Source organism: Callospermophilus lateralis, chromosome 9 (genome assembly GCF_048772815.1).
Source record: "Callospermophilus lateralis isolate mCalLat2 chromosome 9, mCalLat2.hap1, whole genome shotgun sequence".
Classification (NCBI taxonomy): domain Eukaryota; kingdom Metazoa; phylum Chordata; class Mammalia; order Rodentia; family Sciuridae; genus Callospermophilus; species Callospermophilus lateralis.
Window position 1 is genome coordinate 56,557,650 of NC_135313.1, and position 15,976 is coordinate 56,573,625.

At 44.0% G+C, this 15,976-nt stretch overlaps 1 protein-coding gene across 1 annotated transcript in view; it reads left to right on the forward strand.

Moving 5' to 3' along the window:
* Positions 1-254: 254 nt before the first annotated feature.
* Wipf1 (WAS/WASL interacting protein family member 1) overlaps positions 255-15,976 on the forward strand; it is a 122,477-nt gene continuing 106,755 nt past the window's right edge. The window contains exon 1 of the mRNA XM_076866295.2: positions 255-421. The gene's annotated coding sequence lies outside the window, so the exon portion shown is untranslated. The remainder of the gene's footprint in view (positions 422-15,976) is intronic.

Consider the following 15,976-nt stretch of genomic DNA (forward strand, 5'->3'; position numbering starts at 1 on the left):
ACTCCCCTTCCAGGTCCCGCGCTTCTGCAAACGCCTGTCCTGGATCCCACCGCCTCATCCCCCCTCTGCGAGTGTGACGGAGGAAAACACGAACCCCAGCCTCCTACCACCCCGTTCCCGCTACTCTCTTGCAGGGCGCGGAGCACAGAGCAGGCGGGGAGGGCGCGGCGCACCGAGGAAAGGGCGCAGGGCCGGCGGCGGCCTCGCAGCGCGTCCACATGTGGCGGGGCCGGGGGAGGGGGGGGCGCGGAGCCGAGGGGGAGGGTTTACATCTCGGCGAAGTTCCCGGATGGTCGCAGCCTCCCGGCGCTGAGCGCTTTTCCTGCCCGGCCGGCTCAGCCCTTCGGACCCTGGGAGAAGTTTCCCCCAAAAAATGCCCGGCGCGCCGCGGGGCCGTGGAGCTGCCCGGAGCTGCTGCGTGGTAAGGGACGCTCACTGCCACCGCTCTGGGCACGGCCCGGGGTCCGGGGAGTGCAGGGACGCCGCGAGGGTCTGGGCTCGACGGCGAAGTTCGGAAGCGGGGTTCGGCACCGGTGACGCGGGGGGGACAGCACGGGATGCCGAGGCCGCGTCCCCCGCAGGCGGTGGGCGCAGGCGAGGCCTCGGGAGGGGCACGATCCCAGGCCCCGCGGCCCGCGCGTCCTGCCCACCGGGTCGATGGCCAGGGAGGAAGGGGCGGCGGACGGCCGTGACTCCGGACGCGGGCGCTGCCGCGCTGTGCGCGCTGGGCGCGCTGCTGGGCTCAGTGGACTCGGGACCGCCCGGAGGGGCTCGCGACCCGGTCCCGCAGAAGCCTCCTGCGCGGGGGCTTTGCGGCGATGCCCCGGGGGCGCATCTATATCCGCCTCGCTTTCCTAGTTGAAGGGAGCGTGCCCCTCCCACAAAGGGAGCTTTCCTCTCAAAGCTCCCAAATAGCCGATCGATGATCTGCATAGACGCGCGCAATAGTGGGCTGTGTTGTCTCTAGAGGCACGGCCCATGCTGGTCAGCGCTTTTCCCTTCGGACAGCTTCACTTCAGTCTTGCACCACCCCCACCCCCCTTTCTATTAACATACTTTTCTTGTTAAAGAAAGAACTGTTAAAAGTTGCAAGTGTAAGGAAAACCAGCGGATTTAGGGGTGACCCAGATCCTCGACTGAAGGCTACACCTTGAACTCTGAGATCAATAAAGGGTGTGTCTGTATAAGGAATGCCTGGTTAAGTCTCTGGCTCTGCCTATTTCCCAATGGACTATTATCCCCTAGGGTAAACTCCAGGCTCCAGGCTTTATCTGAGTTTTTCAGAAGCTTTGCAGGTTGTCAGCTTTGAGTGAGTGGATTTAGTACCTTTTTCTGAAAATCGCTAGTCAGTTCTGTCCCCTGGGTCTTCGCTGGACACCACCGGGTTCCCCATTTCTCCTGCCTGGCATATGTAGCCTCAAACCCAGGAAGTGCAGTGCAGCTGCAGAGCCAGGTACAGATCCGGCCCTTTATGCCACTTTTCCAAAGCCATTTCACAAAGACACTGCAGCTTCATTTTAGATCATTGGTAGGTTTTGCCTCCACAAAAAATGTCTATTTCTATAAGGGATAAAATAAATCAAGAAATGTTCTATTTCAGTTTGTAAATCACCTTTAGACTTTGTAAAGTGAGAAAACTCTGCATAGGCTATCAGCACCGTGCATCTTAATCCCTTTTACAATGCTAAACAACACTGCACTTGTGTATCCATGCTCTCTGTATTTCCCTGCCTGTCATCTCCACAAAGTTGAGTTTCTCAGCAACCTGGAGGTGTTACAATCTACAAATCCCCAAGTACCATTGAGAGCCCATTACCTGTTGAATAGAAGTCTGCTGACTAGGCTTTGCAGGTGTTCTAAAACAGCTGGTTAATGTTGGCTTACTTCCTGGGACCTACCCAGCCCCCATCACAACTTTTCTTCCAGAAAAGCAACTAATATTCTTTTAGATTGTGTGATCTAGAGCAAAGAGACTGGAAAGCAAGGTAAGATGAAATTTGGAACATTTAGAGAAGATAAATGTATTTCCAGCTGGAGGGATTCATGCTTTCGTTTGTTTTTTCAGTTCATAAATTGTCTTCTGTATGTTTAGCCACCTTTTGGTCCCTATAAAGGCATATCATGCAACTTGAGCCTCACTTATCTCATTCAAAAATGGGGCTGATAACCTTTGTTTCCTCTTGTCTCAGGGCATAAAGATCAAGTGGAACAATGGGGTGTGAAACAGCAAAAAGTAGCTTGACACAAAGGGCCACCTAGGCACTATCAGTGGGCATCACCAAGACATAAGAGCAATAATGAGCTGAAAGGGGGTTGGTGGTGAAGAGAAGGAAGTATTCCAACACCCTTTAAATTTGCTGTCTCAGATGCTCAGGCCACCACGGGCCTTCTTTTGTGATTGGTATTTGGTACTAGGTCTGCATCACTGTCTTTGGTATTTCAAGGTGTTCTAACTATGGTTATAATTTTTGCAACATGTGGTTTCCACAGCAGAACAAGGAGAACAAAACTAAACAAATACAATTTTTTAAATTTGTTGCTATAACCCCTTCATTTCCAAGCATCTGGGATTCTGCCTCCCAGAGCTGTTGTCTTCCTGAGTCCTGTCCTCCAGTGTGGCCTACTAAATTCCTAATGATTTCCACACAGAGGTCTCTCTACTGCTGTTTCCCAGCAAGCCACAATTATGCCATGGTTCTTGAAGCTTTGGTAGGCACATTTATGCTTTGCTGGGACCTACAGATGTGAATATGAATCAGGAAACAGTTGGAATCAAACCAATACTCACTGAGCTTTGAGGGTCCTTGCTAGAAGTCACAGCTATAGGGAAACTTCGCTCAGAAAAAGGAGTTTGTCCCCGAATGTTTACCTTTGAATTACAGATGAGACTGGTTTCAAACAGCAGGAATGCAAAGCATAAGGTGAAAAAAAGATGCAGATCAAATTCAGAAAGTTTTAAGGAGAGTAAATTTCCCTCCAGCTGGAGGGAGTTAATCTGTCATTAGTTTGTTCATTTAACAAATATTTATTGTTTGCTATGTGTCAGCCACAGGAAGATTAAAAATAGGTACATTTACATTGTATCTCACTGGTTCTGCTCCAGTTGAGGGACACTGCAGGTTTTTCTTCCCTGTGGCAGGGGAAGACTTCCTCACTCAGCCTCATCGTATGGCCCAGCCCTAACATTTGTCCTTGTTTCTCACCCTGCAGGTATATGATCAGGTTGGAATAATTAACTCTGTCTCTTATATACTTTTAATTAATAAAAACTCTAGACTCAGCAAAGTCTCCAGAGTATCTGCAGTTAATTAAGTAACACTATCTGCTTAACACATGTAAACTAGCATTGAAGTAGGCTAGCTTTTATCCATGAGTATGACCAGAAGCTTATAAAGGTTTGATTCTGTAAGTGTGGGATTTAGGAATCTATTTTAGGCTTCTGAGATCTATTTTGAGAGCTCATAGGTGTTGCTGAGATGTTGCCAAGGTGCTGCTAAGGGCAGAGTTTCCTAATGGTTACAGCATGGGCTATGGAGTCAGACTCATCTTGCTTTTTCCTGTACTATTTTTCACAAGGTTTATTTACCATTAGAATGAGAATAACAACCTCTAACTCAAAGGATTGTTTTGAGGGTCAGATGTAGTTTGTATGTGGGTCACTTAGCAGACCATCTGTAATAGTGCTGTTTTTGGGTATTTGTGGGCTATTATTATTAGCATTAGTATTATCAGTGTCAGTATGTAGAAGACACTGTTGGCAAAAAAAGCCTAAACATAGAAACTGCTTTTTTAAAAACAAATTAATATGTAGTAGTAGTAGTAATAATAATAATAATAACAACAGTCCCTTAGCTGTCTGTAGTTTACTGAATGTTTCACATCAGTCATCTCACATGCTGTATTCTCTTAACCCTGAGAAGGAGAGATCTCTCTGAGAATGGTATTATTGGGGGCCACCAGCCTGCAGTGCCTGCTTACCCAGTAGAACCTACTCCACTAAGGTTAGCAGGACAATTAAGGATAGAAAACAAAGACAAGATGTATCACTTTCCTGGCCCTTTGGCACCAGGAAATAGCAGGTTAACATGTTGTGGTAGTCACACAGTGGCTGTAACCATGAGGGGTGACAAGGAATTAGACTCACTGCCCCAGGTCAAGCTGCCTTGGTCACAGGTACAGTAACCAAGTCCATCAGGTGGGGATACCACTGTTCCTTCTTGTGGCCAGGGGTCAGGGAACTTTGAGTGCGGGGAGGCATGCTGAGCATTACAGATTGGTCCCAAAAGTTGTTGAAAGTCAAAAATAATAGACTTTGCTAACATTCAATGAAAGAAGAATGTAGTTAAAATAAATAGAAGATACACTTACAGTTTTTGTTAGTTCAGTAGCTTTGATAGCATGGTTAGCATTGTAAGAATATGTCACTATGTGACACTTTGCATTGCTTACTCTGAGTATATTTTTCCTTTCTAATAAGCCATATTTTTAGTATAACTCAATTTCTTTTAATCTCTCAATTTTATTTAAGTGAATGAAATTCTTCAAAGCTTTTTATGATCTTATCCAAGCTTTAAAAAAAAAATCTCTCCTTCCCTCCCTTCCTTCCTTCTTTTCCCCCTTTCTTTCTGACTCCCTCTTTCCCTTCCGTTTGTCCTTTAAGATTACCTCTTACTATGTCATGAAATTGAATCATTTAATAATCATGCAACCCTGTGAGATTTCTGTTTGTATATGTGAAAGTTGAGGATGGAAGAAGCTAGGTACCTTGCCCAAGGTTACACAGCTAGCAAAAGAGTCCTCAGACCTGTTGCATCTGATTCCCAACACTACCCCTTCACCCCTTCCTTCCACCACCAGCCTTAGGGCACACTGCTTTTCGTGTCAAGGGCTGTAGCTCAACAGAGCTTTCCCATTCCCATCTGCATGCGTTTGCCTTGCCATTCCTTCCTGCCACACTGCCCTTTTTCTGAATTTGTTGTAGAATCCTGTAGAATCTTCAGATTGGTCACAGTTAGTTGTTGAGAAGCAAAAAACAGTAGACTTTGATAACATTCAGTGAAAGAAGAACATATCTAAAATAAAGGAGAGACACAATTACCTAAGACCACATTAGTTTAATGACCTTGATAAACTTGGTTCACATTGTAAGAATATGCTACTTAATTCTCAGTCCATTTCTTCTTCTGTTGGTGTGGGCCTCTCCTGTGACTTGAAATCCACTCTGTCCTGGATTGTAGTCACATGTGTCTCCTCTTTAGATTGTAGACTCTGTTGAAATACTTTTTTAAAAAATTCATTTTTAAACTATCTTGAAATAGATTTTTGATGAATAAGTGTTCAGTGGCTATTTATTTCTATTACTCTGAAAGAGTTGAGGTGAGTGATTTTTTCCCTAAAGGCAAAGTGGATCATAGTTTTGCAGAAGAGCATTGGGTTTCTGAAGATGCTAGGATTTGAAATTCATCCTAAGAGGGTCCTTCTCCATCACTGATATGAGTATGCATATGCATAATTAACCTTAAATGTTTTTTATATCTTCTAAGTTGAAAAATAACAATGATTCTACAAATAGAGGAATAAGATCTTGTGTTCTTATAAGGAAGGGCAAAAATCATTATTGTAGAATCTAAAGAGTGATGCTTCCTGGTCTGCTACTTGCATCTCTTTCCCTTTCACATGAACGAGGATGGACTCTCCTGCCTGTGGATCTCACGCCCTTGGCTTTGAGAAGAAGTGTACAACATGAGGAAGAAGGCTGAGTGAGATTGAAGGGCACCAGCCTCCCCTACTGCCATAGGCTCCTTTCTCTTTGGGGGGGATAGCGGTTCTATTAGGGAAGGGGTATCTGTGGCAGCAAAGAACTGGTGAATAAAATAGAAAATTCAGAGCCAAATAATTTTCTGGGCCAGTGAAGTTAATTATAAATTAAAGTAAAAGTTTATTTTTATGTTTTATTTTCTTACATAGATAATACATGCTCCTTTGCAATATACATTCACATATATTTACATGTTTTTATACAGGTGTGTATATATGAGTGTGTATGTGTATATACACACATACACACACACACACACACACACACACACTCACACACACTCATACATACATATGGCTCTTAAACAGGCCTGCATACTATAAGTAGGCCTGGGAGGGACCAAGAGAGAAATCTGACCCTCTCTTGGAGTGATGCAATGGTAAGCTGTTGAATACCTTATTAAATAATGGTCAGGGAATCCTGAGACTCCTTGTTCCCTAGCAAGATAGATTTTGAAAGCAATGAACCTTCAGACTTTGAATATCTCGAGAAAACTTGTACCCTAGCTATTTACTTTGTGAGAATGTAAACAGTGAGATCAGTGTCCTGACCACAATAGTCCTGTGTTATGGGGATGGACAGTTAAATAATGGAGACAGTCAGATCAGCCTCCAGATATGAGAGAATGAAAATGCCTGGCTCTTAAACAGGCCTGCATGCTATAAGCGGCACACACATGTGTGTAGCATTAGGCTTACTGGGGTGGGACTTCAGGAAGGACCACGGAGATGGGTTGAGAAAGAAGTGGGTAGACGGTAAGAGAAGAAGACCGAGCCAGGTTTCAGAAGACAGGCTGCCAGACACTAAGGCAAGGGTTCAGATGGTTCCAAAATTTCTCATTAGATTTTTCAGGGCCTAGAAAAAGGCAAAGTAGTGGAACAATTTAAAACCCTTTCTAAAAAGCAATAAAGCAGTTTACTTTAAGAAGGGCCTGTGCTTGTCTGCTACAGCCAGAATTTGATTGCTGTGCATGGTAAGAAAGAACCAAGAATATCAGTTTAAATAATCTTGGATTTTGTGAGTAAAATTTCGCCCTATTCTTTTTTCTGGTTTTACCTTTTTTTTTTTTTCTTTCTTTTTTAAAGCTTCACATTTTGTTTGAGACAAATGCAAAAAAAATTACATTATATTAAATTTGGAGCTTTGAGTAACATTTTATAAGCTTTCAGGGCTAGAACTTCACTACTTAGACATCATAATCCCTCTTCCTTTAATCTTCTCTTTTTGATGAGGAACTGGGAGAAGGAGAAAAAAAATTTCACTTGGTTAATGAACTGTGAGGATAGTATTATGGTATTATTTTAATCATAAAATTCCTTTCTGCACAAAATTCTCTTACACATCATTTCCACTTTGCTGTGATAAAACGTATTGTTTCTTAGAGCTTGGCAGAAGTTGTTAACCACGGGGCCAGGTGCTCAATATTTGTAGTTTAGAGCCTTTGCTTCCTTGTTTTTGCTGAAAATGTGACTCTATCACTTTTTAAAAATTATATTGTAGTTTCAAATGTGCTCATGTTACAGAAGTATTTGTGTGTGTCCTAAAAATAAAACAATCACAATAGAAATATATTTTTTAAATGAATGATTTTTCTGTCTCCCTCAAATTCCCTCAGGGTAATCAATATCATCAGTTCCACAGCTTGCTCTTTGCTTATGTAACTATAAACACACAAACACACACACACATAGCTTCTAGGGTTAAAAATAGAATTATACACACAGGCTGGATTTTTTTTTTTTTTTTTTTTTTGCTTTTGCTTTGCTAAGGACTGAACCCAGAGCCTTGCCCCATACTAAGGAAGCACTGTACCACTGAGCCACACCCCCAGTCTCAGGCTACATTTTTGAAAAAACATAATGAAGCATCGGAGACATTCTTTCCAGATGAAAAAACTCTTTTATGTCATGGATGCTTAATATTCCTTAATTTACTTAATCATTCATATTATTTTAAGTTTTCTTCAATATGGTAGTTCTCAGAACACATTTGTGTGTGTGTGTGTGTGTGTGTGTGTGTGTGTGAGAGAGAGAGAGAGAGAGAGAGAGAGAGAGAGAAAGTGAGAGAGAGAGAGAGATATTATGCTAACATACAGAAGCTTTTATTTCTGTCTGTCGGGTCCCCAAAGTACTATTACTTCCAAAAGTTGTAGTAATTCAAGTCTCACTAACACTATTTGAAAATATCTGTTTCCCCACATTCTTGCCAGCATGCTTCATTTTAGAAGTATAAACTTTCTAATCTCTTTTTCCTGTTTTCTTTCAGATGATTTCTTTAGGGAGCACTTGTCATGATTTCTACCTTTTTAAGGAAATTCACTCATTTGATTCATTCACATGCTGTCTTTTGCTTAATTTTGCTAATGTGCATATGATTTGTTTTCTAGAACTAGAAAAGAAAAACTTGGGCCTAAGCTCACAGAGCTTAATTGTCCTGCATTGAAATGAAACAAAACATTTGATTTGTATTTATAATAAAGTAAATATAGACATTTCAATCCCAATTTTCCCCTTCTAAAAGGATATTATTTATATTTCTTAGGAAATATAAATGTTTTAATGGGAAGAGCAGAAACTTAACAAAATACAAAGATGGGAAATTTTAAAAGAGTTCTAAGCCTGCAGAGCTAATTGGCTTTCCCTCCTGAATCCAAAAGTCTAAAGACAAAGGTTCTTTGAGAGTTTTAAGTTCTGCTGAATTACATAAAGAGGAAAAAGTGAATCACAGCAGATAGGAATTTAAACCTGGACTGCTGTCCACAGCCCCTGCCCTTGTTGCTCCTGCTTATTTTTCTGGGAGGTGAGACTCGATTCCACTTCTCCTGTCCTTGTAGTTGCTGAGTTCATTATAAAATTATTTGTACATAACTTCAGCAGTACATTGGCTAATCAGAAACAGCTGTACAACTGGAGTCGTTTATATGAACAGAATAACCAAATCAATCAGCAAAATTTCTTGTGTTCGAGTGGGTTAGGCCAACATTGTGTAGCCCAGAATAATAACAGTGCTTTGTAACTAACCTGACACAGATGGTAAAAAGATTGTGTTTGGGCAGCAGAAGTTGAAACTGAGAATTAAGAACCCCCGTGAGTCCTTGATAGCTGCCATAATAGTGGGACTTTATTTTTAATGTCCGTGTTTAAAAGGCTAGGAGGATTCATAAAGGGACATTCTGCTTTAAAAAAGAGCATATTCCCCAAGGGCCATGTTCCCTGAATGAGGCTGACTTGTCCCCCTGAAAGAGAAGTCTGTACATTCTGCCAAGCTGCCAGGGCTGGAGCGAACCAAGGGCCGAGTGCTGGGAAGTGCCAGGATGAGGCGGGCAGTGACGCATCTGGCTGAAGGGAGCTGCGCCAAACCCGGGAAGAGACACAGGGTCCCAAGTGAGACGGAGGCTGAGGGCCTGAAATGGTGCAGTGGGAGGAATTCCTCAGACAACACGTCCTCACACAGAGTGCTGAAAGCCCCCAGAAGCTGAGCGAGTTCCCAGAATGTGGCCCTTGTTCACGTGGCGCCAAGCAGCCAAAGTTCATGGAGACTCTGGGACTGTAGGACAGGAGGTCTGATGAAACAGCAAAACCTCCAGACCCCAAAACACACGCGTGACCCTTTCCCAAGGGACATTGAACTCTCCGCTGCTTAAAACTGCAGGCCACTCTCAAGGCCAGAAATGTTCCTACCTCCGATAGCCGGAGTCCTAAGCCTGGGTTGGTCCAGATGTGGCACTAACCTTGGGAGGCAGCACTATCATGCTTAGCCAGCAAGTGACGCGATGAAGGAAGATGCCACCTGGAGGAGACCAGGCACCGTTTTCTCTTGCTGCAGACAAAGTTTTGGCACTAGGATTTGTAAAAATCTGCATCTTCTTGGGGCCCCATGTGCTGATGCCTGAAGGCAGATGGCCCCTCTGCTTGCCCTCACTGCCCTGGTTCTGGATGCCCGCCAGTCCTCAGAGATAGTGTATACCCTTGAGACTTAAGTCACTTTTAAATTAAGACATGATTATCAACTGACTCATTTGCTTAATTCCTTTCACATGGCATCCTCTGCCGAAGGCAAAGTGGTAAAATGAAAAGGGCCATAGACTTGGGACTCTGCACTTGTGTTCCAGCCCCAGCTTTGTGGCCCAGGAGTCAAATGACTTTGATAGCACTTTCACACTCTGAAGAAGTAGAGGAGAGAAATCTGCAGGGATGGGGAGAAGACAGAGGCTCAGGTGTCTGTGACGCCAGAGATGGGACAGACCATTAACACCTGAGCAAGGGCTGTCTGAACAACCCAAGAGTTAACATTGTACTTATCAGCCAGAGATCTGATGAGCCTGAAGTTTTCTTTGCCCGTTTTTGACTAAGTTTTTAATAAATAATGGAGATGAGTTTATGTCTCATCTGTCTAAAATAGTATATGCATAATGCATAAAGATCAAATTATATTTTAGCAAATGTAACAAGAGTGCTGAGTTTATACTGAATCCCATTGTATACTTGCTGAAGAAAGGATGTTAGCTGAATCCCTGAACTCTTCCTATTACATTGAGGGCTTTTAATAATATTATTTGTAGGGATGAGTTTTGAGCCAGATGCTGCCCGGGTTAAGCCTGGAAGATTTTGTTTTACTTACATGTAATAAAAATCATACTACCTCACTCTATGCCTATGCACATCCTTTATATTCACCGTAATTCTGTATTAGTGCACACAAATGTGCAACCCTGCAACCTTCTGTCTTCACTATGTACCACATGCAGATTCCTGTGCACACAGATAGACATATACACAGGCCACCCAATGGCTTACCCCGGTTAAGGAGCATTTCAGATCTAACCAGGGAGCACCAATTCCAAACTCCCTTTGAAGAGACTGTGTATTGCTGTAGTTCTCTTTCCTCAGTCTTTGCCGCTGCTTAGAATGCAGAAGTCATTCATTGCTCATGCATGAGCACTTTGTACAGTCCTAGACAAAGCACCACCTGGAGGTGACTATTAAGTGTGTGCTGGAAGATGTTCACTAATGATGGTGATGCTGATTCCTGGGAGTGGACAAAAACACCCACATGAGGCAGAGCCATTGAGGGTGCTGCCCCACTGTTGGTTGGTGACTGTGGCCAGTACTGATTGAGTCTCTTGCTTGTAATTCCTCTGGTCTGAAGAACAACACGTTGCTGTTTGGGCTCAGCTCAGACCATCTAGGATGGCAGCCAACCAGAAGGAACTATGCACTGCTTTTGCGCCTCAAGATTGGTGCTAGCATGACAGGGCCTCCAGTTGTGCACAGAAAGATCCTGGACCAACCCACTGGTATGTGGTGCCCTTGTCTATCCTACCTTAAAAGGAGGCTAGACAAGTTTGTCTGCCTTGGGACTGATGCCCTCCAGAGGCCAGTCACCATTCATGACGAAGAGCAAATGCTTTTCAAGTTCCAGCTCATAAGCCCAAGAGTGCAGAGTAGAGTCCTAGAAGCCTTCCTTATGCTCCCTGTTAGCCAGGGCCGATTAACACAGAGTGACAGGAAAAGGAAGGAGGTTCCTGGTACAGAGAGAGCACAGAGGTAGCAGTGAAATAAGGGAAAGATCCAGTGCTTCTGAGCTGTAGGGAGAGGCCCAGCAGTGGGACAAGGGGCAAAGAGACAGGATTCTGATCTTCCACAGGGGTGGAAAGGCCCCTGCTAGGGAGGTTGCTGGGTGGGGCCCAGGAAGTGCCAGGAGCTAGTGAGCTAGACTAAGCTGTGGCCTGCCTTTAGAAACAGCTCACCAGGAAGCACAGAGAAGAGGATGCCCATCTCATGCGTACTCTGCCTGTTCTTCAGGATGCTCCCTGGGAAGGCCTTCACCTCCTCTTTTTGAAAAATCCCTGCCATCCTAATATCTTAGTTTACGTGTTATGTCCTCTGAAACCTTCCCAGCCCTTTCCAGCATACTGATTTCTTTAATGGTGTGTTGAGTAGCTGTCTGTCCTTCAGATTGTGATCCTGCTGGGTAGCACAGAATTGCAACTTTTCACCCTTTTTCTCCACAGTGCCAAGCACAATGCTGGGCATAGACAAGGTGCCTAATAGATACTAGCTAAGTGTGTGTTCTTCTGGAGCAGTCATCTGGGTTGGGTTGGGTTTTAATGGTTTATTAGCTACTATAAGAACTCTGAGATACTGAGCTATTTGAAACCACTGACAACAATTAAACAGGTCCAGGAATAAAACATGTCTTCATTTATATTGGAAGTCAGTGCAACTGTGAAATTAATTTATTAATTTTTCTTCTTATTAAGAATGCATCATACTGAAGTTGGCTGTCTCCCAATTTCTCGTCCGAGTCTCATTCAACAGTACCTTGACAAGTTTACAGAAATCAGTGGTGAATTAGTCCTGTTCAGATTTCCAGTAATTATTTTTTTGGGGGAAGTCATGATAACACAGGAATCACATTATTTGTTATATACTAGGTAGTGTTCTGAGTGCTCTAAATTAAGTCCTCCATCCACACAACCCCCACGAGGCAGGCACTATTAGTATGTCCATTTATGGGTGAGGAATTTGAGGTCAATCAAATGCCCTTTTTCACTCAGCAAACTTGGCAGGGTGGGGATTCAGTCCAGGCTGATGGCTTCAACCCAGTCTGAGCCATGAGGCTCTCTTCTCTTTCCAGGAAGAGATGTTCGATTGTAAAGGGCCTAAATGGCCCGTGTTTCTTCAAGGTAGCCGGCTGACCACTAACAGGATGTTCTAGGACTATGACCTGGACTTTCTATCTTTTTTCCCTATTGCTTCAAGGTTAGGCCCACCAACCCACTGTAAAAAACACAGCCAGATGAGATGGAGCCCAGCGGCTGAATCATGAGCTCCTTGGCAGTGTTTTTGGACTGGCATTAACTCTCCTATAGATCATCCATGTTAACACTTGGCACCCATCACAGACATACATTCTGAATACCTGCTAGGACTTCAGTGGTCCCTAAGCAGAAGAAAATCTTCCTGGAGCATCACAAGTGCTGCCTAAGGTTGATGTCATTAACTAGTTTCACATTATGTTTTAGAGAATAAATTAATAACATTAGCTACATTCAGCTGGTAAGGAAGGAATATTCAACAAAAAACGTAGAACATGTTTTTTTTTGTTGTTGTTTTGTTTTCATTAAAAAATATCCTAGAATGTTAGAGCTAGGAAGCCATGTGAAGACCATTTTGTCATTTGGCAGGTGAAGAAACAACCCCAGAGAAGTCAGATGACATGCCTAAGGCCAGTAGCCTGTTGGTTGCAGAGTTGAGACAAGAACACCATCCTGTTGAGTTCCAGTTCGATTATCTTCCCCCCTGCCGAAGATTGTTTAAAATAGTCTACAAATGATTTTCCTTAAATTACAGGTGAAACAGAAGATCTTTTCCTTCACTCGGCAGGACCAAGGTTAACATTTCCTTAAAGATGAGAGAGCTGGGTGCAATGGCACATGCCTGTCATCCCTGTGGTTTGGGAGGCTAAGACAGGAGGATTGCAAGTTTGAGGACAGCCTCAGCAATTCAGCAAGGCCTTAAGCAACTTAGTGAAATGCTGTCTTAAAAAAAAAAAAAAAAGTGGGGGGGTGGCTGGGGATTTAACTCTGTGATAAAGTACCCCTGGGTTAAATCTCTAGTGCCCCCCCCCCCCATAAAAGATGCAACTGGAATCAAAACACAGCACAGGCCGGGAACAAGGCAGTATTCAAAGTTGCAGCCATGCCATGGGGTTGGCACTGCTCAGCTCTACCTACTAGACAGTTTCAGGTACAAGTTGGACAGCACAGACCTGTCACTAGCATGCTGTGGCTTAAGTCATTGTTTTGAAAGTGAGGGAGTCAAACTAGCTCTGTATCCAGCAAAGGTAGTGAGGGGGCCAAGAGAAGAGGGAAAGGGCCACTTCCTTTCCGTAAAGATAACTGTATCCCAGAACCCTGCTGCCAAGAGCAGTTTTAGGCAGCTCAGACTCAGCAAACTGTGGCCAAACTAGACCTGGGGTTAGAGAAGCCAGGGGACTGTGTGCTGTTGCTGAGCTGCTGGGATAGAGAGCTTTAAGCCCCTCCTGGAGAGGCTTGGACAACCTGTGGAGGCCCCCCATCCTGAGCTCCACCTCACCCAGCACCCCGATCAGGACCAAGACTGCCCCCTGTGGGCTCAGAATCGCTGGATGACCACAGACCACCTCTGTATCTGCACAACAGTGGTCCAGGGCTCCTCACGAGCAAGAATGGGGAGGAGGTCAGCTCTTCATCAGAGAAGACAGAAGCCCAGGGCCCACCTCTGAGCTAGATCACTTCAGAACAGCTGGAGCAGGACTGGGGGTATCATTGGTCTGTAGCTAATTTCAGCACTGATCTTACAAGTAGATCTCCACACAGGAAGAACATTTGTGGGGAATTGAAACCGTAAGGCCAGAGAAGATATTTGAAGGAAATTCTCCACCGCTCCTCTAGAGCTCCATCCATATTTCCTCAGGTGGGAAATATGTCATTTCCTCCCTCCCTCAGGCTCTGCAGCACTGTGAGTCCTCCCGGGGACTCCACTGCTGGCAGTTTATCTGGTCATTTTTACAAACCCAGGGAAGGATCAAGTAAAAAGCTCGTAAGAGCAGACTAAACAAAGCCACCTCTATTCTTCAGCCTGATCTGGTGGGGGGTCCAACCTCAAATCCATGAGTCCTTGGTTCAAAGGAAATGACCTCTCTCTTTCTCCCTCTTTCTCTCTTTTTTTTCCTGATACAGCTGCGACTATCCTAGAATTAAGCAAGAAACTCTTGGCAGATCTAGAATTCAAATTAAAAGTTTTGATTCCTACATCTGGCCTCCCGGACTTGTCCTTGACTAGGGTTTGGGTCCTGCCTTTGAGTGTGCTGAAGCCAGGGCCCCAGGTATGCACAGGCTACTGTCCTAGACCTGTATAGTCCAGGAAGGGGCTTCAGCCTTTTCTCTGAGTGTCAAGGAGTGTGGAGGGGACTGCAGGGGGCCCAGACCAGGCTGGCTTCCTTCCACCTTCTTCTGAACTTACTGCCCCAGCTCTAGTAAACTCCCTTGAAACCATTATTGGCTTGCTCGCTTTGAGGAACCAGAGAGCAAAATGTGCTGTAACTGACCCTGTTGCATAACAGGGACTTCCTCCTTCTTTTCCCATGAGGTAAACCAAAAGGGCCCAAGGCAGAAAAACTAGGAATAAGTTCAGTTCCGACTTTGGGACCTCAAGCAAGGAACCTTGCACTGTGTAGATTTCTGAGGCTGGGGAAAGAGTAGATGGATGTCCCTTCAATTCTCAAACTATTTTCAAGAGAGAATGTAAATTTAGGAGTCTAGAAGTGGTTTACAGGCTAAACAACAACAGAAAAGAACATGGTCAAGGTATAGCCCCATTCCTACAATGGAATGACAGACACGAAGGGGAACAGTATCCGGGCAATATCTGGAAAGGAATCTCCTGTGAGCAGAGCCCAACACATGAAGAAGCATGGTCTAAACCAGTATTTTGAAATCTTTTTTGATATGACCAACAGACACACATTCTTCCTTGAAGATAGATGATAGAAACTAAAACAACATTTTATAAAACAACTCTATGTTTGTGAAATGCAACATATCTTCTATTTTTTTTTTTCTTTTTTAAAGCTAGTTAGAACCACCTAAAATAGTTTGATGGCCAAATAAAGGGGAACTTTCAGTTTGAAAAATACTGATTTAAACAGAAATGTGTAAGGTATGTAGAATCCGGTGTCATTGTAGCTCTGGCTGATGGAGATCCGGTGATATAGGCTTTGAGGTCCTGGAAGAGGTTTCCTTCTTTCTGTCAATCACTAAAAGCTGGTGAAGTGGTTGTGATGGAGAGGTGGAGAGGGTGGAGATGATGGTTGATGGAGTGAGTAGGAGGCCAAGTCTTAATTTTGCTCAGAAAAGAAACATTTGCTTTGTCCTAACACAAGTAAGGCATAACTCCTGTGTATAGTCCGTGGTTGCCCATAGTCCACTGGGTATGGTGTGGAATGATTACTATGGTATTATATGTGAAGATAGTATGGTTTATGGTGAAATAGGGGCATAAACAGAGTGATATGGGGAACCTGAGGCCCCTTCACTGAGTTCTCTAAAAGAAGGAACCATGTTGGAAGATATGAACAGTGTTAGAATCCTACTTCTGTGTCTCATAGAAACAT